Raw genomic sequence first — 26516 nt, 5'->3', positions numbered from 1 at the left:
ACAAGACATTTTCATAGTAGGATAAAATAAGTAATACAAATTAGTACTCTGTAATTTAAATATGTAAGTGTTAAGAAGGTGCTCAGTTTGAAGCAATCAGAGACTCTGGTGGTCAATTGCATGATGGCTTAGGTCTAAATTATTGATAAGAAATACATTGCAGAAGAAAGACTTAGGGAAAGGATTATCAAATGGCATATTCATAAGAATTTCCATGTGAATTCCCAGTTATCACCCTTAAAGATTATGATTCAGGGAGTATATTACTTTTCTACTGCTTCTATGACAAATTATAATGAGTTTAGCAGTTTGCAACAATACAAGTTTATTATCTAATAATTCTGTAAATCAGACTAATAATTATTATCTAATAATTCTGTAATTCTGACTCCTCACATAAGGGTATGGATATTTTTGAGGAGCCTTTATTCAGTTTACCACAGGGACTCTGGTCACACTTTGAGAAATCCTGGTATAGAGGCATAAAACTTAAGAACTAAATTTTCAAACATGGTAGAAGATATATTAATTCCCTAAGAGTATGAAATTAGCAGGAAAGAGATCAGAGATGGCATGGGATCAGCAAAGAGTACGCATTGCATTAAGCAAAAACAGTGATATTTCTTAAACACTCAAATAACACTTGAATTTATTTAGGATCTTTTATTTTCACCTGGTTGAGACAAACACTTTACATAGTTTTATATGCCCACATCTGTATTTAACTTAGTTTGGAATTGTTTCAGAGATTATTGGGATTGTTTCAGAGATTATTGCAAAATTCTTAATAGTAATTATTTCCATTCAATAACATGATTCCATTGAGTTGACATTTATTTTTCTGTGATAATAATGTTTCTTTCTGATTTGAGTCCTAACCTTTTACAATTTATTTTTAAATTTACATAAAATGTACTCTTTTTGGTGTGAAGTTATATAAACATGACAAACGCATAGAGTAGTCATCTATGTCACCAACGCACCATCATGTCACGATACAGATCCATTGCGTCGCCTCCCTGCCAAAAAATTCCTCATGTTTCTCCTTCGCAATTAATTTTTGCCCCTACTCCTAACTCCTGGCCACCAGTGATATCTTTATAGTTTTTCCCTTTCCAAAATGTAATATAAATATAATCATACAGGATGTAACTGTTTTTTGAGTTTATTTTATTTGTTTATTTAGAGAGAGAGACAAAACACAAGTCAGGAAGGGGCAGAGAGAGAGGAGGCACCCCAAGCTGCCTATCATTCTTAAAGTCTGCTTACAAGTATTTAATGTTGAGCCAACAGGTGAACTGGACTCAGGGATATGGTTTTATGTCAATAGCTTATTACGCTAAAGAGAAATGTTACAGAGAGCACAGAAAACAACTTAGTTGGATTTGAGACATATATGAATTTTGCTTATGTGATAATTAACATTTTACTTATGCTGACATTAAATTTATTTTAGGAGGACCTGAGTGGCTCAGTTGGTTAAGCGTCTGACTTCAGCTCAGGTCATGATCTCACAGTTCCTGGGTTCAAGCCCCATGTTGGACTCTGGGCTGACAGCTTGGAGCCTGGAGCCTGCTTCAGATTCTGTCTCTCTGTCTCTGTCTCTGTCTCTCTCTGCCCCTCCCCCCACCGGCACTCTGTCTCTCTCTCAAAAATAAATAAATGTTAAAAAAGGTTTTTTTGAAAAAATTAAAACAATATTTTAAATACAGCAGCTGCTGGTAGGACAGAGGTAGCGGAGAAGCATGTAGGATGGCAGGAAGAAACTAGTTTAAATTTCATGCATCTATAGATACTTAGCACAGTGGATAAGCCACATTCAGATAATTGAGATTTGAGCAGATGTGAATTTGTTCTCATTAGAATTCATGTTCCAAGCCCTACACAATGCAAGTAAATAGCTACTGAGCAGGAAACTGGAAGCTTAACCTTTTCTGTCTCTTAAATATGAGCATCTCATTCATAGCTCCATACTTAAAAAATAGACAGTTCCATAAGTCAGTTGTGCAGCTAAAAGAATCATTAATCTTTAAATAAGAGATTGTTCATTCTGCACTCTGCTGGGGATTATATAGTGCTTTTCATGTACTATACCTCAGAGTGTTTTACTAAGCAGTGAAGTATTTTGGAGATGTGTGATGAATATGTAACTCACATAACTGCAGCAAAAGCTGATGCTGTTTGTTAAGAACTATTTGTTAAATCAGAAATCTGCCACCCATGTTTGATGCTTGACATGCAAGAATCAGTGGAGAGCAAAACACATTGCTTATTTTCCAACAAGCATAAAGAGAATTTTCCCAAGTGTAATATTTGCATAAAGAAGTTTGTCCATGAATTAAAATCCTCCAAGGATTTAAAAGGACAAGCATCAAGATTTAATGGTATAGGATAAAACTTTGGATGTTTAGCTGAGCTTACCAAAGAGGCATAAGAGCTTTGGTAGACACCAGGCAGTGTGGCTGCTGTGTTGAAGATTAGTACTGTTTGTGGAGATAGTCATGAACTTCATCAAAGATACAGAAGAGAGTTCTCTGTGAAGCTTTCCTGACTCCCCCAGTGGCTTCTGTGTTCTTCCATGACCCTTTTTAAATGATTTCTTTTCTACCACTCTGCTGAATTAAAATTTACCTGTCTAAATTTCTGTTTGCTTGCACTAGCCTGTGGCTTCTGTTTAACCAACACCATGCTTTACTCACTTGTACACCCCAAGGCCTAGTGCAGAGTGCAGTAGAGGAGACTAGTTTGGTTGAGGTGTGCTGTAGGAATGAAAAGTCAATATGTAAAGGTCAGTGTGTCCTAGGGAACACACTAAGATAAAAAAGAGGTTAAAAAAAAAGATGTTCTTAGGTGGATAAGTGCCCCCCCCAAATTGCTTTATAATATTTAAGTGATGGGTTAATTAGCATTTTAAATTGGCTTAATTTTCTTGGCTGGCATGAATTCTCTGAGTTCTAAAAAATAAATTTCTCTCTATATTAATCTGGATTCAACAAGAGACACAAAAACAATAGAAAATATAGATTAAAGACTTTTTTGTATATTTGTCCATTTATTTAATCCAACTCTGGTGCTCTGAGCTAATATTTTACAGATTTTTTTTAATACAGGTGTTGTACATTTTTGGTTAAACTATGCATGTTTTCAACTTTATTTAGGTATATTGACAAATAAAGTTGTAATATATTTAAGATGTACAACAAAGTGATTTGATAAACAATGTCAAAAGATTCCTCTCATTGAGTTATAATAAACACATCTCTCAACTCACATATTTATCTTGTTTTCCCCCTTTGGTGAGAACATTTAAGTTCTAGTCTCTTAGCAAATTTCAATCATACAATATAGTGTTATCAATTACAGTTACCACATTTTATGTTAGATCATCAGAATTTATTCATCTTATAGCTAAAAGTTTGTAACCTTTTACCAATGTCTTCTTATTTCCCCTACCCCCAGCTCCTGACAACCACTTTTCTCCTTTGTGTCTATGAGTTTGATTTTTTTTATTTTAAAGATTCCATGTGTAAGTGATACCACACAACATTTGTCTTTCTCTGAGTTATTTCATTTAGCATAATGCAAAGTCATTCCATGTTGTTGCAGATGACAGGACTTCTTTCTTAAGGCTAAATAATATTCCATTGTATATATGTACCATATTTTCTTGATCCATTTTTCCACTGATAGACACTTCACTTGTGTCTGTACCTTGGCGATCGTGAATAATGCTGCAGTGAACGTGAGAGTGCAGATATCCCCTGGAGATAATGGTTTCATTTCCTTTAGATATGTACCCAAAAGTGGGATTGCTGAATCTTATGGTAGTTCTATTTGTAATTTCTTGAGGAGCCTCCACTGTGTTTTCCTTAGTGGCTATACTCATTCTACTCTCATCAACAGTGTGTAATGGTTCCCTTTCCTCCACATCCTCACCAGCGTTTATCTCTTGTCTCCTTGATAGTAGTTATCTTCACAGGTATGCGGTGATTTATCTCACTGTGGTTTTAATTTGCATTTCCCTGATGATTAGTGATGTTGAATATCTTTTTGTATACTTGTTGGCCATTTGTATTCTTCTTTGGGAAAATGTCTATTTAGATCCTTTGCCTGTTTTTTAATTGGTTTCTTTGTTACGTTTGTTTGTCTTGTTTAATTTGAGTTTTGCTTTCGGGTTGTTTGAATTCCTTATTTATTATGGGTATTAACCCTTTATCTGATATGTGTTTTGCAAATATCTTCTCCCATTCTATAGTTGCCCTTTGATTTTGCTGATAGTTTTCTTCAGTGATCAGAAGCTTTTTAGTTTGATGTAGCCCCACTTGTTTATTTTTGCTTTTGTTCCCTTTGCTTTTGGTTTCAAGTCCAAAACTCCTTGCTAAGAATCCATTATTAAGAAGCTTACTCCCTATATTTTCTTCTAGGAATTATATAGTGTTACATGTAAATCTTTAATCCATTTTGAGTTATATTTTGTGTATAGTTAAAATAGGGGTCTAGTTCCATTTTTTTTTTCTTTCATGTGGCTGTCCAGGTTTCCCAACACCATTTATTGAAGAGACCATCTTTCTTCATTGTATATTCTTGTCTCTTTTGTCGTAAATTAATTCATCACATATGCTTGGGTTCATATCTGGACTCTCTATTCTGTTCCATTTATCTGTGTGTCAGTTTTTTTGCCAGTACCATATTGATTGATTACTATAGCTTTGTGATATAGTTAGAAATTTGTGAGCCTTATGCCTCCAACTTCGTTTTTTTGTTTTTTGTTTGTTTGTTTGTTTTGTTTGTTTTTTTTTCCTCAAGATTTCTTTGGCTATCCAGGATCTTTTGTGGTTACATACAAATTTTGAGATCATTTGTTTTATTTCTATGAAAAATGCCATTAGAATTTTGATAGGGATTGCATTGCATAGAATATCTATCATTTATTTGTCTCCAATCTATTTCATCAGTGTTGCACAGTTTTCAATGTAACCAACCTGCTTGGTTAAATTTTTTACTATTTTATTATTTTCATGCATTGTAAATGAGATTATTTTATTAATTTTTCTTTCTGATATTCATTGTTAGTGTATAAAAATGCAACAGATGTTTGTATATTGATTTTATACCCTGCCACCTTATTGAATTTATTAGTTTAAACAGTTTTTTTGGTGGAGTCTTTAGAATTTTCTATATATAAAATCATGTTGTCCACAAATAGTGATAGTTTTACTTCTCCCTTTCCAATTTGATGGCTTTTACTTCTTTTTCCTGCCTAATTGCTCTGGCTAGGACTTCTAATGCTATGTTGAATAAAAGTGGTGAGAGTGGACATTCTTGTCTTTTTTGTGATCTTAAAGGTAAAGTTTTCAGCTTTTCACCATTGAGTATGGTATTAGCTGTGGGCTTGTTATACATGACTTTTATTATGTTATGTTCTATCTATAGCCATTTTGTTGAGAGTTTTATCATACATGGATGTTGAATTTTGTCATGATTTTTCTGTGTCTGTTAATATCATATAATTTTTATTTTCTATTTTGTTGATGTAGTGCATCAATTGATTTGTGGATGTTGAACTGTCTGTGCATCCCTAGAGTAAATCCTACTTAATATGGTGTATGGACCCATTTAATGTATTGTTGAATTTGTTTTGCTAAAATTTTGTTGAGAATTTTTGCATCTGTGTTTATCAAAGATATTGGCTTGTGATTTTCTTTTTCTATTTCTTTTTCTTTCTTTTCTTTTCTCTTTTCTTTTCTTTTCTTTTCTTTTCCCTCTCTCTCTCTGTGTTTTTGTTTTTGTTTTTGTTTTTGTTTTTGTTTTTGTGTGTGGTGTCCTTGTCTGGTTTTGTCAGGATAATACTGGCCTTGTAAAATGAGTTTAAGAGTATCTCTTCCTCTTCAACTTTTTGGAAGAGTTTGAGAAGAATCGTTATTAAATATTCTTTCAGTGTTTGGTAGAATTCACTAGAGAGATCATTGGTCCTGGAATTTTGTTTGATGGGAGGGGGGAGCATTTGCTTTTGGTTTTGTTTTGTTTGTTTTGTTTGTTTTGATTACTGATTTAATATCCTGACTTGTAATCAGTCTAGATCATCTTTTTTTTTTCACATTTCAGACTTGGAAGATTAATTTTCTGAGAATTTATCCATTATCTCTAAGTTTTCCAATTTTTTGGTATGTAATTGTTCATAGCAGGCTCTAATGACCGTTTGTATTTCTTTGATATCACTTTTACTTTCTTGTCTTTCATTTCTGATTTTATTTATTTGAGTTTTCTCTTTTTTATTAGTCTAGCTAATGGTTTGTCAATTTGGTTTATCTTTTTAAAGAACCAACTTTTAGTTTCACTGTCATTTTCTATTGTCTTTTTAGTTTCTGTTCCATTTATTTCCACTCTGATCTTTATTATTTCCTTCCATGTATTACTTTTTGACAAAGGATTTTAAAATTACAGAAAAAGCTGAATTTCAGTGGAATTTGATGTTATTACCTCTAAAGATAAACGTACAACCTTATAGATAACTCTTAAGATTTTTAAGAATGCCCTCTGGCAGGTGTGTGTGTGTGTGTGTGTGTGTGTGTGTGTTTTCATTTTCTTGCTTTGTTTTCCCCTAGACTTTATATTATACTGAATTTTATTATTCTTTTGAATAAAATGTAAAAGCATATTATTTTGCTCTCACCCTAAAATTAAACTTAATATATTGTCTGACACTTACATTTTTAAAACCATTTTCCACAAAATGGCATGTTTTTTTTCTCTTAAATGACTGAAAGAACTAAAGGGAAAACGAACATTTAAATTTATTTAATGTTCAGATTATTTTTGTCTGTTCTCCCTTCACAGACATATCTGGCAGGCTGATATACCTTCTGGAGACTCAGGGAAAGGAACTTTTTTTATATGTACTTTTAAGTTCTTTACTGAAATGGGGAAATAAGCAAATGATTGTTTGGAAGCCAGCAGCTTTAAACACTACTTGCTTTTTTTGCATCATTGCACAAAACTGTGAAGGGAGAATAGTTTCTTCCTTCCCCTCCCCTCTCCTGGGCATACCCCAAGTCTGTATGTCCATTTTATTCCATGGTCTGAAACACAGATAAGACTCTGGCTTTCAAACAGATGGTTGAGAAATCTTACTTATGGTATACGTCAAATATACTATCCAGGTACTCTCTGACTGGCTGAAGCCACTTTGACAGCATTTGGGACACTATAAAAATATTTAGTTTTAGAAACTTAAGGAGGAGTGAAGATTAACATTATAGTCCCAAGTTAGTCTATTTAAGTAGCTTGATGAGTTTCTCAGCATTCTGAAGTTTTTCTCATCTTGCTGACCTGCATACCTGGCCACCAAAACTGAGTTTTAATTCTTTTACCTCGGCCCTAACAGCAAAAGTAATAAGAGCTAACATTAATGTGGCTAATTATGGGCAGTGTAAATGTGTTAGGTGCTTTGTGCATTATGCCAGTTAGGATTAATTTAAACTATGAGTAATGGGAAAGGCAAAATAACAGTAACCTAAATACAGTTCTCTTTCATGTAAGAGAAGCATTTTAGAGCTGATACATTCACCACGAAGTTGTCAGGGACATTGGCTCCTTGTCCTGCTCCGTCATCTTCAGCATAATTCTTTTAACCATGGTCCAAGGGAGCTGCTTAAGTTCCAACTGTTACACCCCTGTTCAAATATTCTAGCCAGCAAGAAAGAGGGAGTCAGGAAAGAAGAGGGTAAAGGATGCACACCAGCTGTTCTTAGAGAGATTTCTTAAAAGTGCACACATCATATTTTTGCATATTACAGTTGCCCGAGAGCCTAGAAAACATAATAAATCATAGCGTGTACTGCAGGCTTGCCAGTAATTAGATAAAAATTGGGTGTTTTTTACTAAAGTGATTTTTGGTGCAACTAGCTCCCATATGCAATAATTCCCTTGGTCTTCAGAACAGCCTTTTAAGCAGAGCTTTAACCATACCTCTTTATGCCTTTGTTACAGGCCTTGATCTCGTTCCCTTGAGACTGGGTCTCTGTCTCATGGTGGGGGAGCCGGTCCTGGAGCCCCAGTATTTCCCCCTCAGTGCTTATGGGTGGGCTCCTCCTATGGACTGTCAGACTTCTCTGCTGCTGATTACATACTGCCTTTTTGGGTCTCTGACTATTACCTACTGTCTGCCTCTGTCTTGATTGTCCTAATTCTGTCAATTCATGTGGTCTTTTATCACAAATCTTCCACCTGACCCATCCTTCTATAATAGAGCCTCCATTATAGCATTAGCTATGCTGGTTTCAGTAACAGTAAAAAGAAGCAATGCTGACTTTGACAAAAATTTTAAATTATTCAAAGTTCAGTGAATATTTTCTGTTTATCATTAGGAAAAAACTGAGACATAGATATGCCAGCTTTCTTTTTTATACTAGATTGTGACTTTGGGCAAGTTACTTGATATCTCTGTGCTTCAATTTCCTTATCTATATAATGGAGATGACCAATAATTACATCATAGAGTGGCTGTGAGGATTCACTAAGTTCATTCATGTAAAATATCTCCTAGCACATTGTACTCTTCAGTGAGTGTTAGCTAACAGTAATAACAAGTATAAGCATATACTTACAACAATACATATTATTATTTTCAACTCCCTTTCTTCTCTTGTAGATTGCTTTGGGTTTTATGGCTTTCAGTTAGTGACTGTCAAGGCTAAAGAAAGCTTGCTCTTTGGGAGACCTGTTGGAAAGATAATCAATAACATTTTCATAAGATTCACAGTGATATTTAATTCCTAATTGTCTCTTTTAGAGAATTGGATTGGATTCTCCATACTTCACCATCTTGAGTCTCTGGCTGTCAGGGAACTCTAATATAATTCTGGTTTCTAGTGAAATAAACTTGAGAGTCGAGAGGAGAGGAATTGAAGTGAGGTGCATGAATGCAATTGAGTTGCTTTATTTATTTAAGGTTTCCAGAGGTAAAAAAAATGACGAATTGTCTAAATAATATTCATCTTTTTGTTCAAGGAAGGCACGGATCACATGAATATTGGATAATAACAGTTTCTGAATGACTTTGGATACCTGAAAGCATTTTAACGCTGACACATCTAAATGCTTGTTATTTGTATCAGTCAAAACCTTGGAGGAAGCAGATGACATACTCGAAGGAATGAATTATTCCTAGAGTTAAATAGAGTTAAATGCCCGTACCCTTTGTAAAGGTGTGGGCAGGGTTATAGCTCTGAACTCAGGATGGTGGTGAGGCACCAGGTACTAGCCATAGAAAAAAAGCTCTTACACAAGAGACTTGAAGGTCCACAGCAAGGAACATAGAGGATGGTCATGGAGAGGGACTGCTGGACAGGAGTTGTGGCTGTAGGTAGAACACACTGGATGCCAAAACTGCTTCCTGGGTGAGAGGGGTCTGAGGAATACCTACCCTGTCCTCTCTCTCCCTCACTCTGATCTTGTGCCTCCCATTGGCCTAATTTATTTGAAGCTGTAGGGAGTGGGATCCAGGTGATGCCATGTATAGAGGTCCATTTCCCAGGGCATAGTGTATGGCAGGGAAAAGGAGAAAGTGGTTGGAGAGGCCACAATGCATAACAAGCACACTTCCATCTGTAGGCTCAGCCCTACTCCGTACTCTGGACCTCTTCAGTGTCCTGAAGGCATATTGTGCCTCAGGATATTAACGCTATTTATTCTGAGCCTAGTGATAAGTAGGTCACCTTGTTTCTCAGAGCTGAGCTTCTCTGGGCATGAGCCATCCTCCGTTTACGTGGGGTCTTGATATCCGTTCTGTGTATTTGGTGTCTGAATTCCAGAACAAGCCATTGAAGAAACTGGGCCTTGGCTGTGTCATTTATAAAGTCTTAGGATTGGAGCATCTCAAAATTTCAATTTAAAAATTCCCATGTAATTCCTGACCTAAAGAATATACCAATCATGAGTTTTCTGTATTCATAAGTTGAATTCAGACAAATTTACTTCTATATAGCTCCAAAGTAACTGTGAAAATTTTAGTTTTAATATAGGTAAATTGTGGGCCCTACCTGTTGTAAAGGAATGAAATAGTAAGGTTAGATAGGAAAGTAAGAGGAATTGCTAAAAAAACCACCAAGGATTGATGTAATGAAGTCTCAAAAGAGATAAAGATAGGGCTTGGCAGACATGAGCTTTAGGAATCAGATATCACCAATTCCTGAGTTAAAAATCAGAAATTCCCTGAACATTTGTATGCATGAGTAAACAAAAAACATTTTCTAATTTATGCTCTGTCTGCAGCAACACAAAATCTATCTATAAACATCTGATTAAAACTAGAAGTTGGGAAGATCCTAGAAAGTTTTCAAGAAGTAATAAATTTCATATAGCAATGAATAGCAGTGTATCCATAATTACTTGTTTGTGGTGTGTAAATAGCATTGGTGTTTGTTGTTGTCATTGTTTTTGTTGTAGTTGATGCTATTGATTTATTTGAGGAGAGGTTGAAAAAAGTAATTACTTTTCAATGTTTGCTTGCTCTTTCATACCTTTTCCCAAAGGAAATGTTTTTCAATGTCAAAATCATAATTTTAGTCAAAAATTTTATCCTTAGACTTGATGACAGTTACAGTACATGTATGTCATATGTTCTGACAATGAATGTGTTCAGGAAGCACACAGGGCACACCAATTAGCAAATCAAACAAAACCTAATTGCATCTTTACCCCAATTATTAAGATGAACTGAAAAATTTTAGAGCATGATGAAATTTATATTTTCATAATAGCTTAAAATCTGAACTTCTTTTTTGACTACTTAGAGAAATGCAATATACATTAATTTCAAAAATGAGACTTTAAAAATTTTAAAAATTATGGGCACTTAGGTGGCTCAGTCGGTTAAGCATCCGACTACAGCTCAGGTCATGATCTCATGGTTAGTGGGTTCAGAACCCACGTTGGGCTTGTGCCAACGGCTCAAAGCCTGGAGCCTACTTTGTATTCTGTGTTCTCCTCTCCCTCTGCCCCTCCTACTTCATTCTCTGTCTCTCTCTCTCTCTCTCAAAAGTAAATAAACATTAAAACAAATATAAATAAATAAAAATTTAAAAAGGAAAGCAAAATTTGGTAAAAAGTTTCGTATTTATAGTGGATCATAAATGTGTTCTTTTTTCTCTAGTTAGTGTTCTGTATGGTGTATGTCAAAGGCTACTAAAGAAATAAAATTCAATGCAATAGTGTACAACAGGGTCAGCAAACATGGCCCATGGATCAAATCTGGCCTGCTGTTTTTATATGGCCCATGAGATAACTATGTTTTTCACATTTTTAAATGGTTTTAAAGCTTCAAAAGAGGAATGATACGTCACAATGTGAAAATTATGACTTTGAAGCTTTTATGTTCATAAAGTTTTACTGAAACACAGCCCTGTCCATTCATTTATTTATTATCCATCACAAATGCAATAACAGAGTTTTCCAGTTGCAGAAGACATCATATGACTGGAAAATCATAAAGTACTTCTTATTTAGCCTTTTAAATAATAATTTTTGTCTACCTCTAGTTTACAGGATTCTATTAAAGTACATTTTCTTAAAGAAAGAAGATAGAATATTACCAAAAATAATATTCTATCTATCTACATACTTTAAATAGTGTAAGTGTTCCCTTTTTGCTCAGTTTGGTTGGCCTCTGAAATAATAAATACAATAATAAATAAATCTTACTAATACAAACATTCTCTTTTAGACAAATTATAGTTAGTTCACAAATATTTCTCTGAAAGAATTATGATGCTTTGTGTGACATATCACAGAGTACTGAGATGTAAGTTTTCTTTTAAGGGAAGACCATTTTCTCCTTTTTGTTGGTGTGGTGGGAGAGTAACAAGCTTCAAGAGATATTACCTTCAGTGATGAGGAATTTGAAAGACAGTATAATCAAAACTGAAAGATCTTGAGCACTCTGAGAACCAAGGATAAGAGTTAGCAAATGTAGTACACTGTGAATAAATGCTGAGGAGAGTCTAGGAAAATGAGATAATAAGAGGTAAAATCTGTTAAACTTCAAAGTGCTAAAGAATAATGAAAAGGGAAGATTTAAGAGTTTTATAAAGGTAGGGGGAAAGGCTCTTAAATCTTCATACCAAAGTGGAACTGCAGTGAAAAAGACAAACTAGGTGCTGAGCTGTACACTATTGTGAGAACAGTGTGTTATAAATCAAGGAAGTGGTCATAGCTAGTTTGAGGGATGAAATTCACCAGTATTTAATACAGTATCAGAACTCACCTTCAATAAAATTTTGATGTGTTCACTACATACCATGGATATGACTTACTATGTATGTTTGGATTCATTCTCAAAGACAGAAGAAAGTCTTCATTTTTGTGATAAAAGGCTTAGAAACCGTAGTAAGGCATTGCTATCTATCAGCTATAGTTTACTATCTAGCCACATTGATTTTGTTTTTTTAAGTTTTTTTTAATTCTAGTTAATTAGCAGAGTACAATATTGGTTTCAGGAGCATAATTTACTGGTTCGTAACTTACATATAACACATGGGCCGCATTGATTTTAAAATTAAATCTCATGTATTTATTTTTTCATTTCTGTATGCATGTCTCATGAGTTATGAGTTCAGATTTATTTTTGTTCATGTCTATAGAAGTCTTAAGAAAATGTTCTAAGCAAGTCTTCTAATATTCTATGGAATGTGTCATCAATAAAGAAATTATTATATTGTAAACTAGCAAAAAGATAGAACTCAGGATCCATCTTTTCCTAAATGATCTAAAAGAAGTGTCAACATTCATTGCCATTTACAAACTACAGTGGGAGACAGTTTGGAGAGGAAAATGCTTGTAAAATCAAGCAAAACTCTGATGAAATAAAAGGAGATTAATTAAGGTAAAAATAAGCAAGGAGAGAGGAGTTGTAGTTTAAAACAGAAAATTATTAATAACTATCATATTTTCTATATTATTAGGTAATCAGTTATTGCTTTATAACTGAAAAAATCTGAATCAGAGTAAACATGGAAAATTCAGCTATGAATTTGTATTGCTCTACTACACTTGATCTTAGCCAAAAGGCTGAGAAGTGATAAGTTTGTATTGCTATAAATGAGATGAGTGAACATTTTTTAAAGGAAAAAAAATATATAATTGATCATAGGGGGTAAAATCTTTGTTTTCATCACTTGTAACACATATGGTATCCTTTAAATTCAACATAAGACATTATAAAATCCTTGATTAAATATTTATTAAATACTCTATTACCTTATATTTATAACTTTATATTCATTATGGGAGACTGTTTAAGTACTGAATAACCTTAAATGTAAAGTATTGACTCTATATTAATAGGAAATGGTAACCATAGGAAGAACTTCAAAAAATTTTTAAGAGACCTTATCCTTTGATTGATGAAGCCACACAGATCATTTCATATGTATCTCCTTAGGTAAAAGGAAAGCAACTTTATTCTATTTTACTTCTAAAGATGTCCCAGAGCTTGATTTTAAAATGAAATTTTTAAATTTAAATACAACTATTTACTTCTGAATATTTAATTGAAAATTTCAAAAGAGACCTCTATTGAACTGTTTCCTACTTGGGGAAGCTATTCTGAAATCGCTGATTATTTGGAATTGAGTGAGGGTTCCTTTTTTTCTTTTCTTTCTTTTTTTTCCTTCCTCTTCTATTTATGGAGAAAATGGGTAGAGTATATTTTATTGGTTTGAATTAATCTTCTTTATAAACAAAGAAGAAATAAGTTAATTTTTTCCTATTTGCAGTAACTAGACCCCAAATACTTGTCAAATACCCAAATAAATATTTATATTTACATAATTGATGAGTTCAACTAAGGGAAATGAATACTTAAATGTTTATACTTTTAGAAAGTCTCACACTCTTCCCCTTTTTAGCAGCAGCTACATAAATTCATTAATGGCATATTTTCTGTATTTACAAATAAATACTTTGACCTCTGTAATAAAATATTCTAAAACTATCCACATTTTGAGAAAAGTTAATTTTCAGTATTTTCAATTAGGAGGATCTTTCAATTTTGCTCACTAAAGTTAGGAAACAAAAGAGAAAGGGAATCACATTTTCAGAATCATAGAGTTAGATTTTTGAAAATCTATATCTGCATTAAGCATCAAGAGCACTAGAAAAAAATGTCAAATTCAACCTTTTCAGAACTCTAGAAATTAAAGGCTTGCAGCAGTCTGAGGAGTATTTATTCAGGAAAATTGGCTGAATTCCATTAAGAACACAAGGATTTGAACATTAAGTCATCAATAATAAATATGTTCAAATAACTAAAGAAAACCATTTCTAAAGAATCAGAGAAATGTGTGAGAACAATTTCTCACCAAAAACAGAAGAGCGATATAGAAGATATGAACTATGGGAGAGAACAAAATAGAAGCTTTGAAGTTGGAAATTACAATAAATAAAATGAAAAATACACTTAAGATACTCAATTGCGGATGTGAACTGACAGAAGAAAGAACCAGTTAAGTTGAAGTCAGGTTTATTCAAAGTATCTAGTCTGAGCAAAAGAGAAAAAAAAATAATGAAAAAAGATGAAAAGACTTAGAGAGCTGTGAAAAAGCATGAAGCTAATCGACATACCCATAAGAAGAGTTCTAAGAGAAAGACAAATACAGAATGAATATTTAAGAAATAGCAGCTATAAAATTCTGAAATCAGATTGAAAACATTAATATGGATCTAAAGGAAGTTCCACAAACTCCAAGTAGGAAGACCTCAGAGATCCATACCTGACATATATAGCCAAACTGCCTGAAGCCAAAGACATAAAATCTTGAAAGGAGCAAGAGAGAAACAACTCGTCACATAAAAAGGATCAACAGATGATTCTCACCAAATATCATGGAGGCCAAAGTAATTCGATGGAATATTCAAAGTGCTGGAAGACAAAGATTATCAAGAATTCTAAATGTAGCAAAGCTATCCTTCTAAAATGAAGGAAAATTTAAGACAAAAGAGAGGATAACAGTTTGACAGTAATATTTGTAGATAAATACTCACTTGTAGTAATGAATACTCAGCAGAAGTTCAAGAAGAAAATAGAAGATGCAAATAACATAGAAACCAATTAGACCTAAGGTACACACCTCACACAACAACACTGGACTACACATTCTTCCCAAAGTACATTGAACATTTTCTGGTATAGACCACATGTTAAGCCATAAAAGAAGTCTCAAAATAATTTACTTTTTATTTGAGAGAGAGAGAGAGAGAGAGAGAGAGAGAGAATCTCAAGCAGGCTCATGCTCAGCAACAGAGCCCCGTGCAGACAGGGCTTGATTCCACAACCCTGGGATTATGACCTGAGCCAAAATTAAGAGTTGGAAGTTCAAGTGAGCCAGCCCCAGAAGTCTCAAAAATATTTAAAAAATAAAACCACATAAAGTATATTTTATTATAATGAAATAAAATTAGAAATGAGTATAAAAGAGAAAATTAGGAAATTCACAATTATGTGGTAGAATATTTTTTAAATTATTAATAATCAATGAATAAAAAAAGAAATGAGCAGTGACTGGATGGCTAAGTTGGTTAAGTGCCCAACTGTTGATTTTGGCTCAGGTCATGATCTCACGGTTCATGAGTGTGAGCCTTGCAGAGCCTGCTTGGGATTCTTTTTCTCCTTCTCTCTGTCCCTCCCCCTAAAATAAACAAATAAACATTAAAAAAGAAAAAATAAATGAGAAACAAAATTAGAATATGCTCTTATTTTACTTTGAAATATTTATTCATTTATTTATGTAAAAAAGAAGGGCATATTCTAGAAGATTTAATATGTTATAATTTCTGGTGATTCCAAGTGATTTTTATCTTCTTTATATTTTTCTGTAATTTTTTAATTAACTTTTTTATTTTAATTCCAGTACAGTTTGCAGTTATATTAGTTTTAGGTGAATAATACAGTGATTCAATAATTCTGTACATTACTCAGTACTCATCATAATAAGTGTGCTTGCTCTTTATCCCAATCGTTTATTTCTCTTGTCCCCAAACCTACCTCCCCTCTGGTAACTATCAGTTTGTTTTCTATAGTTAACGGTCTGTTTCTTGGTTTCTCCCTCTCTCTCTCTGTCTCTCTCTCTTTTATCCTTTGCTCATTTGTTTTTTTTTCTTGAATTCCACATATGAGTGAAATCATATGGTATTTGTCTTTCTCTGACTGACTTACTTAGCATTATACTCTGTAGCTCCATCCATGTTGTTGCAAATGGCAAGATTTCTTCTTTTTTAATGCTGAATAATATTCCATTCACACTCATGTCTTCTTTTTTAATGTTAATTTATTTATTTTGAAAAAGAGAGAGTGGGGATGGGCAGAGAAAGAGAATCCCAAGCAGACTTGTGCTGTCAGCATAAAGCCTGACGTGGGGCTGAATCCCACAACTGTGAGATAATGACCTGAGCAGAAATCAAGAGTAGGGCGCTTAACCAACTGAGTCACTCAGACGCCCCAACACATTTTCTTTATATATTTATGTTATTAATGGACACTTAGAATGCTTCCATAATTTGGCTATTGTAAACATGCTGAGAGGTATATAAATCCCTTTGAATTAGTGTTTTTCTATTCTTTCAGTAAATACCCAGGAGTACAATTATTGGATCATAGGGTAGTTCTATTTTTAATTTTTTGAGAAACCTCCGTACTGTCTTCCACAGTTGCTCTATCAGTTTGTATTCTTACCAACAGTGCAGGAGGATTCCTATTTCTCTACATCCACATCCTTGCTAACATTTGTTTTTGTGTTTTTTATTGTAGCCATTCTGACAGGTGTGATGTGATTGATATGTCATTGTGGTTTTGATTTGCATTTCCTTGATGATGAATGATGTTGAGCATCTTTTCGTGTGTCTGTTGACCATGTGTATGTCTTCTTTGGAGACATGTCTGCTCATGTATTCTGCCCATTTTTAATTGGAATATTTGGGGTGTGTGTGTGTGTGTGTGTGTGTGTGTGCTAAGATGTATCAGTTCTTTATATATTTTGGATACTAACCCTTTGTCAGGTGTGTCATTTGCAAATGTCTTCTCCCATTCCATATGTTGTCTTTCAGTTTTGTTGATTGTTTCCTTTGCTTTGCGGAAGGTTTTTATTTTGATGTAGTCCCAACAGTTTATTTTTGCTTTTATTTCCCTTGCCTCAGGAGACATATCTAGAAAAATGTTGCTATGGCTGATGTGAGAAAAATTACTGCCTGTGATTTCTTCTATGATTATTGTGGTTTCAGATCTCACATTTAGACCTTTAATCCATTTGAGTTTATTTTATGCATGGCATGAAAAAGTGGCCCAGTTTCATTCTTTTGTACATAGCTGTCCAGTTTTCCTAACACAAGCAGTTGAAGAAACTGTCTTTTTCTCATTGTATATTCTTTCCTCCTTTGTCAAAGATTACTTAGCCATACATATATGGTGGGTTTATTTCTGGGTTTTCTATTCTGTTCCATTTATCTACCTGTTTTTGTGCCAGTACCATACTATTTTGATTACTTCAGCTTTGGAATCTAACTTGAAGTCTGGAAATCAGGTTTTTTATTCTTTTTCAAGATTGCTTTGGCTACTTAGGGTCTTCTGTGGGTCCATACAAAGTTTTGGATTGTTTGTTCTAGTTCTGTGAAAAATGTTTTTGGTATTTTCACAGCGATTGCATTAAATGTGTAGATTAGTTTAGGGAGTATAGACATTTTAACAATATTGTACTTCAAATCCATGAACATAGAATGTCTTTAATCTCAAAACTTATGACAAAGGTATAACAATTAAAGAAGTGTGGTAATGGCATAACAGACATATAGAGCAATAGAAAATAACTTGGAGTCCAGAAATGAACTCATACATTTGTGGTCAATTGATTTTTGACAAGGGTACCAAGACAGTTTGATAGGGGAAATAATAAACTTTTCAACAAATTGTGCTGGGACAACTGCTTATCTAATGCAAAAGAATGAAGTTGGATCCCTTCCAGAAACCATTAAAGAACACTGTCAGAAAAGTGAAAATAAGTGTGCCTGGCTGGCTTAATCAGAAGAGCATGCGACTCTTGTGCTGGAGGTCATGGGTTTGAGCCCCATGTTAGGTGTAGAGATTACTAAAAAATAAGTAAAGACATGCAAAAAAAAAAAGAAAGTGACAGATAACCCACATGATAAGAGAAAAATATTATAAACCATGTATCGATAAGGGACTTGTGTCTATAATATTTAAAGAACTCTTACAACTCAACAATAAAAAGATATAAAACCCAATTAGCAAATGGACAAAATTTTGTTTACATATTTCTCCTAAGAAGAGAAACTAATGACCAATGGGCACATGAAAATATGCTCAATATAATTAGTCATTATGGAAATGCAAATCAAAACCACAATGAAATAGCACTTGACATTCACTAAGATGATTATTGTCAAAAAAGATGGATTATAATGTGGAGGCATCGAAACTCTCCTACATTGTGGGGGGCATTACAAAATGGTGCACCTTCTTTGGAAGACATTTATAAATTCCTTACAAAATTGAAGAGTTACCCTATGATCCGTAATTCCACTCCTAGGTATATACCCAAGATAAATGAAAATTTATGTTCATACAAAAACTTAGATATGAATATTCACAGAAACATTATTTATAATAGCCAGAAATAGAAAGAACTCCAGTGTCTATCAACTGATGAATTAGGATAAACAAAAGCTATATTTTATTCAGTCATGAATAAAAATAAAGTCCTGGTCCATGCTACAATATGGATGAAGCTTGAAAAACATTATGCTAAGTGAAAGTGACCAGATGCCAAAGGCCACATAATGTAAGATTTGATTTTTGTAGAATGTCTAGAATGGGCAAGTCTGTAAAGACAGAAAGTAGATTAGTGTTTGCCAGGAAAGGAGAGGGAAATGGCTGGGGGGAGGGTGAATGAGGATTGACTGCTAATGAGAATGGGGTTTCTTTTTGAAGTGATGAAAATATACTGAAATTAAGTCGTGGTGATGTTTGCATGAGTTTTTTAACATCCTCATGTTAAGACTCATTTTGTCAAGTTGTTTCATAGTCTGAAGTTGGATACCATTAATAATAATACTGACCTTTTTTAAAAGTTTATTTATTTATTTTTAAGAGAGAACAAATGGGGGTGGGGTAGAGAGAGAAGGAGAGAGAGAATCCCAAGTGGGCTCTGCACCATCATTGTGGAGCCTGATGTGGGGCTTGAACTCACAAACTGAGATCGTGACCTGAGCTGAAACCAAGAGTCAGATGCTTAACAGACTGAGCTACCTGGGTACCCCAATACTGACTTAAAAAAAACCTCAATACTGTCAGTGAAAATAATGTATACGTTGAACTAAAAATAAAAAGGTGATTTCAAAAAGTAAAGCAACAAATCTTAATATCATGCAATGCAGTAGCAGTGGCCCAATTAATGTTATTCATTGATTTGAAACCCTTAAAGAGTTAGGATCAACTGCTAGAATGTTATTACTTTTGATGCATCAAATTTTGGTTTTGTTTCAGTGTTCTGAAGTGGGTTTTATGAAATACCTGGAAAGTTTCATTTTTCCTTTCATAAACCTGTGTCTCTCCATATGGAAAAAGCTTTGGTATGAGCTACATCAGAATATGTTCCCCTTTTGGTATTGGGAGCAGAAGTGGCCAGAAATAAATGATACCCTAAAAGACTTTATTTTGTACATACTTGTTTATTGCACTATGACCATGCCTATTTTTTAACTTTATGTACAATATAATTTTTAATTGAAATAGACTATTAATGATTTCTTTTATAAATGAGGCTTACATTTACAACAGATATTTCCCTTCCTAAGCATTTTTCCCAATTATTCAACAAGTATTAACTGAGCAACTACTACAACAATGCATATGCTAATACATGATGATGTAATGATAAGTCGTTTGGTAGGAGAGACAGGAAATAATTGAGTATTCTAATAATTAGAAATATAAATAAAAACTGCAAAGTGAGCAACTGAAATCACTTAGGAGAATTTGTAACCAAACCTGATGATCTTACATATTTTGGATTCTTTTCTTAGGAAATGCTCTTTGAGCTGAGATTAGCAAGATAAATAGAAATTAATCAGATAAGGTGGGGATACAGTAAGGGTAAGAGTGTCCCAGGGGGAAAAAAAGAAAGAAAGAAAAACTGTATTCAGGGCTGCTGGCCCCATCCTAAGATTAGAAGAAGATTGATATGTGCAAGGCCCTTATATATAGTATTGAAAAGGAACACTCAAAGCGAGTTTAGAGAGAAGCCAGGAGCCCCACTTGTGAGGTTGGGTTTCTATACTAAGAACAAAAGAAAGACATACAGAAGTTGCATGTCTGGGGGAACAGAGGGAAGGAGAGGATCAGATATGATTTTGAAAAGTTTCTTTGGCTGCTGTGGACAATGGATTATGGTAGACAGAGAGTGAATGTGGAAAAATTCACTGGGAGATTACTGCAGAGACCAAATAGAAGATCACACAACTTGGACTAGGGTGGTAAGACATAGAAAGAAGTCAACAGATTTGAGAGATATTTGGGAGAAAATCAAAAGAAATGTTGTTGATGGGTTAGATACTGAGTGAATGAAGACTAATTGTGAAAGAAAACTCCATACTGCTTTGTCCATGCTTGCATTGTATTTGTCAACTCTTTTCCCTCTTTGCCCATAAGAATGTAAGATCCTCGAAGGCAGGGACACTCTTATTTATTTTTTTATGCATATATGATTTTTAGGCATATTGCGCATAGGAGACATCCTACACATATTTGATGATATACTAGAATGAATTAGAAACAAATAGAAAGCCTTCAAAAAACTTTGAAAAACATTATACTCCATCACCAATAATTTTGTTGTTTCTAGAAGATATTATTATAGGTCTGAAATAGGACTAAGCAATTATTTATTTTACCTGGTTTTTAGGCAGCTACTGAGGCCAGCAATTGGATGTGCAGAATATACATAATTGATTGACCCTTGTTCAAAGACACAGTGAGCTGCCCAGCATACCTTAACTATGTGTAGCCTTATTTCTCCCTGGAGAAACATTTTATCATTGATTGCATATCTTGGATTGTTGAAAATGCATTTCATTAATACTAAACCTATTTTATGATATCAATATAAATTTGGAATGTATAAAACTATTAATTCAGTGTATGCATCTAAACAGATGTTTCATATAATAAAAAATGAACATTAAGGAAGAGTCACTGTGCGCACTTGGAGTGGTCAGGTTAAGTAACTATGAGAGAAATAAAAGCTCAATCTATAGCTAACATTAAATTGCAAAAGATGAACTTTGTTGACAAATTACTAGTGCTGACAATCTCTTACCCTCTTCTCCTTCCAACATATAATTATACAAGTTTCTCACTATTTTTTAAAGGAAAGGTGAAAGTTTTAGGTGCCGATAATATATTGTAATTTTTTTAACCTTGGAGATTGCCCTTTTTTTGTCTTTTACAAAATTTGCTTTCGTGCGTTCCTCTACAATAGAGATCATGGCTTTAAAAATAAAGCAAATTCATAATAAAGAAGCACTTCAATGTCACATAGTTTCACTAGAGTCTCACAATGTCACTAGAATAATTTTTAAGACTGTCTAGGATCATTTGCATCTATGACAATTCTATGATAATCAGATTTCCTAGCTTCATTCTAGATGTTTGAGTACTTCAATTATTTGTTTCTTTTCAGCAGAAGTTTCCCTTTTAATTAAAAAAAAAAAAGTTAGAAATGTCCAGTGCTACTTAAGACACTAATACATCCATTAGTAAAGCACTAAGCATTAAAGCACCATTTTCCTTTGTCTTCTCTTGAAAAGTAAAAACAAACAAACTTTGTTTTTTAAAGCCCTTACTCATAAGTTATCTTTCCTTGGAGAATGTATGCATACTAATTATACCAGGAATCTTTAAAATTGACATAGAACATTTTATCTACTACTTTGTGAGGCTATTTTGTCATGAATTGTATGTGAATATGTCAGGGACAACACTGTTAATGTATATTTTAAATTAAATCAATTAATACTTTAATTATCATAGTATTCTCCTACTTCCCAGAGCATCTAGCCGCTTACCATGTTGACACTTTGATGTACCTTTGTTATATATAATCAGATAGTATTTTGGATACAGGGAATACTTGAAAAGTCAGAGATGCTAAGTGATTCAAGCAGCTGAGAGATGAGGAAGGGGAGAGAGAAAAAAAGGCTGAATTTGGGACAACTGGGAATTGAGACTGGGAGAAACGATTCAGGGTATAGCTGCTTTGTAAAGAAAATCAGGGACAGGGAGACCAGAATTCTAAAGATACTTGCTATGCATTAAAATGCATTTATCTGTGAGAGATTGAGTAAATAATTGAAGTATTTTAATTACTTTTTCCCTGCAAGAGCTGTGATTCTTTGAATTTAACACCTCACTGAACCTGGGCCCCTTGGGGCCTTTGGATTTATTCAGATCACACACATGTACATTCACATTCATGCGCACACATACTTACATGCACATGGACTAATATGCCTATTTGGTTCTTGATAAATACCAAAATTCAAAATATTGTGTTTCTGAGTGTATTTCCTTAGCACACAACAGCTAAGACATGGATTTCATCAGCCTCTACTTTCCAATATACTGTCATTTGAGCACAGATCTACCTAGATGGCCTCATTTATTGTGTCAGTAGGATCACTGTTTACATGAGTTAAAATTGACTCAGGAAGATGCCATGTAATTTTTTACAGAACAATATAGAGAAAACTTTCTGGACCAAGACTAGACTTAGACTCTCTCTGGGCATGCCAGCTCTATAATGGATTTTAGTAGTGTCTTTTGTGTAAATATACTTTTTGTAGTTAGGAAATCCTTCATTCCTTAGCTTTGAGAGTATGAGTAAGTTAGCTGTGAGAAGCAGCTATAATGAAGGCCGGCAGGGTTTTCTTTGATTCTTTCTTCCTCTTCCTTCTAACTCACTATGAAAGCTTTCACAGTATCCATCCACAAGAAAACATATATGGAAATGGGTCATATTCAGTTGTACTAAGAACTCTGTGGAGAACTTGTAAATGGTACAAAGTATGCATTTTGTTCTGTTGTAACTCTTCCCCTTTATTACATGGGGCTCCTCAAGCCAAAGATTGATTGCTCTCTAAATTGTATATTTGGGCAAGTAAAGTTGAATGGCTTTATAGTCTCCTATCTTTACAATAAAACTAATGGATAAGATCTTAGAATTGGCACCTTCTTCGTACACTGCTAATAGAATGATAAATAGGTACAACCCTCCTTGCAGGGCGTAATTCAACGCTTTCAAAATTTGTTTACCTTTTGCCCCAGTAATTCCACTTTTAGAAATTTATTACAAGGTAACAATATCAGAACTGTATAGAATGATGTATACATAAGATGCTAACCAAAAGACGTCAGTCAGACAAAGACAAGTATCATATGTTTCACTCATATGTGGAATTTAATAAACACAACAGATGAACATAAGAGAAAAGAAGGAAAAATAAGATAAAAACAAAGAGGGGGAAAACTATAAGGGACTCAAATACAGAAAGAAAACTGAGGGTTGCTGGAGGGGAGGTCGGTGGAGGGGTGGGTTAAATGGTTGATGGGATTAAGGAGGGCACTTTTTGGGATGAGCAGTGGATGTCATATGTAAGAGATTAATCACTAAATTCTACCCCTGAAACCAAGATTGCACTGTATGTTAACTAACTTGAATACAAAAAGAAAAAAAAAAAATGCTAACCAGAGGGTTTTTTATAATGGTAAAAAAGAAAAAGGAAACACCTAAATATCCAGGACTGCTTAAACAGATTCTAGTAAACTATAGTATATCCGTGCAAATAAGCCAGGTGACCGTTAAAGCTTATGTTGTGTAATATTTGTATTGATCATGAAAAATGTTCAGGATATAGCAATGGAAAAGAATGCTATAAAACAGTATGTTATAGATATTTCTATTATCTAATTTTGTCTATATTTTAAAATTTTTATTACAAATATAGAAACCAACTCTACTTAAGCAAAAGAGTACTTATTAGAACAATGAGGACTGGCTTGGGATAGGTGTGAAACCAAGAATTGGAGGGGGTCTGGGAAATAGGAACCAGAGTAGCAGGAACAGTCTTAATTAGGACAGCATTACCACTCCTGCCTTTGCTGTTGTAACAAATGAACTCTGTATTTCATTTCATCTTTGCATCACTCAAGATCCAAAGTCCCAGGGGAAGGGCTTTATTAGCCAAATTCATGCCATTTCCCAGCCTCAGCCAGTTTAAGAAATGTGAGGAATCTGAGACTTTCCCACTTTCACTTTGGGAGTGGGATACAATAGCTGAGAATTACCTTCCCAATAAGATTTTAGGCAATGAAAACAATTTCCCAAGAAAATAAATCAGAGTGGAAGGAGTAGACACCTGACATTGCCCCAGATAGCATATTCCTTTCACAATATTTTATCTTGAAAGTAAAAATAAAAGTTATACCCCAAAAAGAAAATATATATATATATAACTTATTGGATGTCTGTAGTATGTCAAGTTGCTTAAGGGGTCAAAATGAAGAAGTATATTGTGCTTATCTTCCAAAAAGAAACATCAATTTAAAACTCTACCATAACAGAAGATAGAAATTGTTTCCTTTTATATAGGAAAATAGGATATGTATTATAACAACTTTTATCAGTATCTGTCTGTTTATCTCAGGAGATCCATTGCTTCCTCTTCTGTAATTCATCTCTGAATTTGGAATATAAATTCCAGTGTGTCATTGTTGATGATGATATCTCAGAAGAGCCCTGCTAAGATCCATCAATTGTAACTCTTGATTTGGAAGTAAAATCATGTTTATGGAAGTCATGTAAGACAACTAATAGAAATGTGGTTCCACTAACATCATTTGAAAATAGCCCTAAAAGGGGCGCCTGGGTGGCTTGGTCGGTTAAGCGTCCGACTTCGGCTCAGGTCATGATCTCACGGTCTGTGAGTTCGAGCCCCGCGTCGGGCTCTGTGCTGACCGCTCAGAGCCTGTAACCTGTTTCAGATTCTGTGTCTCCCTCTCTCTCTACCCCTCCCCTGTTCATGCTCTGTCTCTCTCTGTCTCAAAAATAAAAATAAATAAATAAATAAATAAACATTAAAAAAAAAAAGAAAAGAAAATAGCCCTAAAATATTTTCACCATCTGCTATGATACAGAGACCATGAGATATTTTTCCGAGAAGATCCTGTAAATTTGACCTTGAGAATCCTAGTCCATCTGCTCAGAATTAAAACTAAACTAGTTAGTACCTGGGTATTTGGTTCAGAGCCATTATTTCTCTAAGATGCAACTGAAAGATTGATGTGATTTGAGGTGGTTTTTTATCATTGGGTTGGATGCAATATAAAATTAAAAATGTAATTACAGGTAAATTGAAAGTGAGAGTTTGAGTATGAAATGAATCTCCACATTTTTGTTTGTCTTCTTTCCTCTTAAATGTAACATAATTATGAAATTCATGCAGCTAAATAAAACCTTTTACCAATTAGTATGTATTTGCTGTATTGATTGAAATGGCTCTGAAAGAAGGCTTATTTTTAAGTGTCATATTATTTGAGTCTCTTAAACTGCCCAGATAGTTATGTTTTCAAAAATAGAAAGCTTCTAACAATTTATATGGCTTCATTTTTAATTTATCCCCTTCTGTGTTAGAAATAGTTATTTTTCAGGGCACCTGGGTGGCTCAGTTGGTTGAGCATCCAACACTTGATTTGGGCTCAGGTCATGATCTCATGGTTTGTCGAATAGAGCCCTATGTTGAGCTCTGTGTTGACAGAGTTCAGCCTGCTTGGGATTCTGTCTGTCTGTCTGTCTCTCTGTCTCTCTCTGCCCCTTCCCTGTACTCTCTCTCTTTCTCTCTCTCTCTCTCTCTCTCTCTCTCTCTCTCTCAGAAATAAAAAAATAAACATTAACAACAACAAGAAAGAAATAGTTGTTTTTCCCTGAAATTATTTTATGCTAGAATGTATGGAAGCAAAATTTCAATTGTATAACTATGTTCACTGTTACCACTTTACTTTTCTAGCTCAGAGGAATCTGATATAACTGAGTTCTATGACAGACAGTTGTTGCCTACCCAAGATCTGACTTGTTTGCTCATATAATGAGCTGAGATCCTTTGTTCTCATGATTACTTTAAGCCTTAATGGTAATTCCATTACTCTTTTTAAGTGATAAATCTTGGAATGTACATGTAATCTCATTCTGGTCAATGATATACAATGGGAAGTCTTCTTGGCAAATTCCAAAAGAGACATTTTTACTTGATAAAGAGAAGCCCCAGAAGAGAAGGTTCTGTTTCTCCTGCCATTTCATTCCTTCCATGATGGTGGTTGTGGAGGACTTGATATCTGAAGCTGAAGGAGCCATCTTATTTAAAAATTTTTTTGACGTTTATTTATTTTTGATAGAGACAGA

At 34.0% G+C, this 26516-nt stretch overlaps 1 protein-coding gene and 1 pseudogene across 1 annotated transcript in view; one reads left to right on the top strand and one right to left on the bottom strand.

Annotated features, from left to right (window-relative positions):
• MAGI2 (membrane associated guanylate kinase, WW and PDZ domain containing 2) overlaps positions 1-26516 on the top strand; it is a 1334434-nt gene that overhangs the window by 316598 nt on the left and 991320 nt on the right. The window lies entirely within an intron of this gene.
• LOC125931188 (uncharacterized) lies at positions 12955-13077 on the bottom strand (annotated as a pseudogene).

The sequence above is a fragment of the Panthera uncia genome, chromosome A2 (assembly GCF_023721935.1).
Source record: "Panthera uncia isolate 11264 chromosome A2, Puncia_PCG_1.0, whole genome shotgun sequence".
Classification (NCBI taxonomy): domain Eukaryota; kingdom Metazoa; phylum Chordata; class Mammalia; order Carnivora; family Felidae; genus Panthera; species Panthera uncia.
The sequence above is the reverse complement of the archived record's forward strand: the minus strand, read 5'-3'. Positions and strand labels throughout refer to the sequence as shown.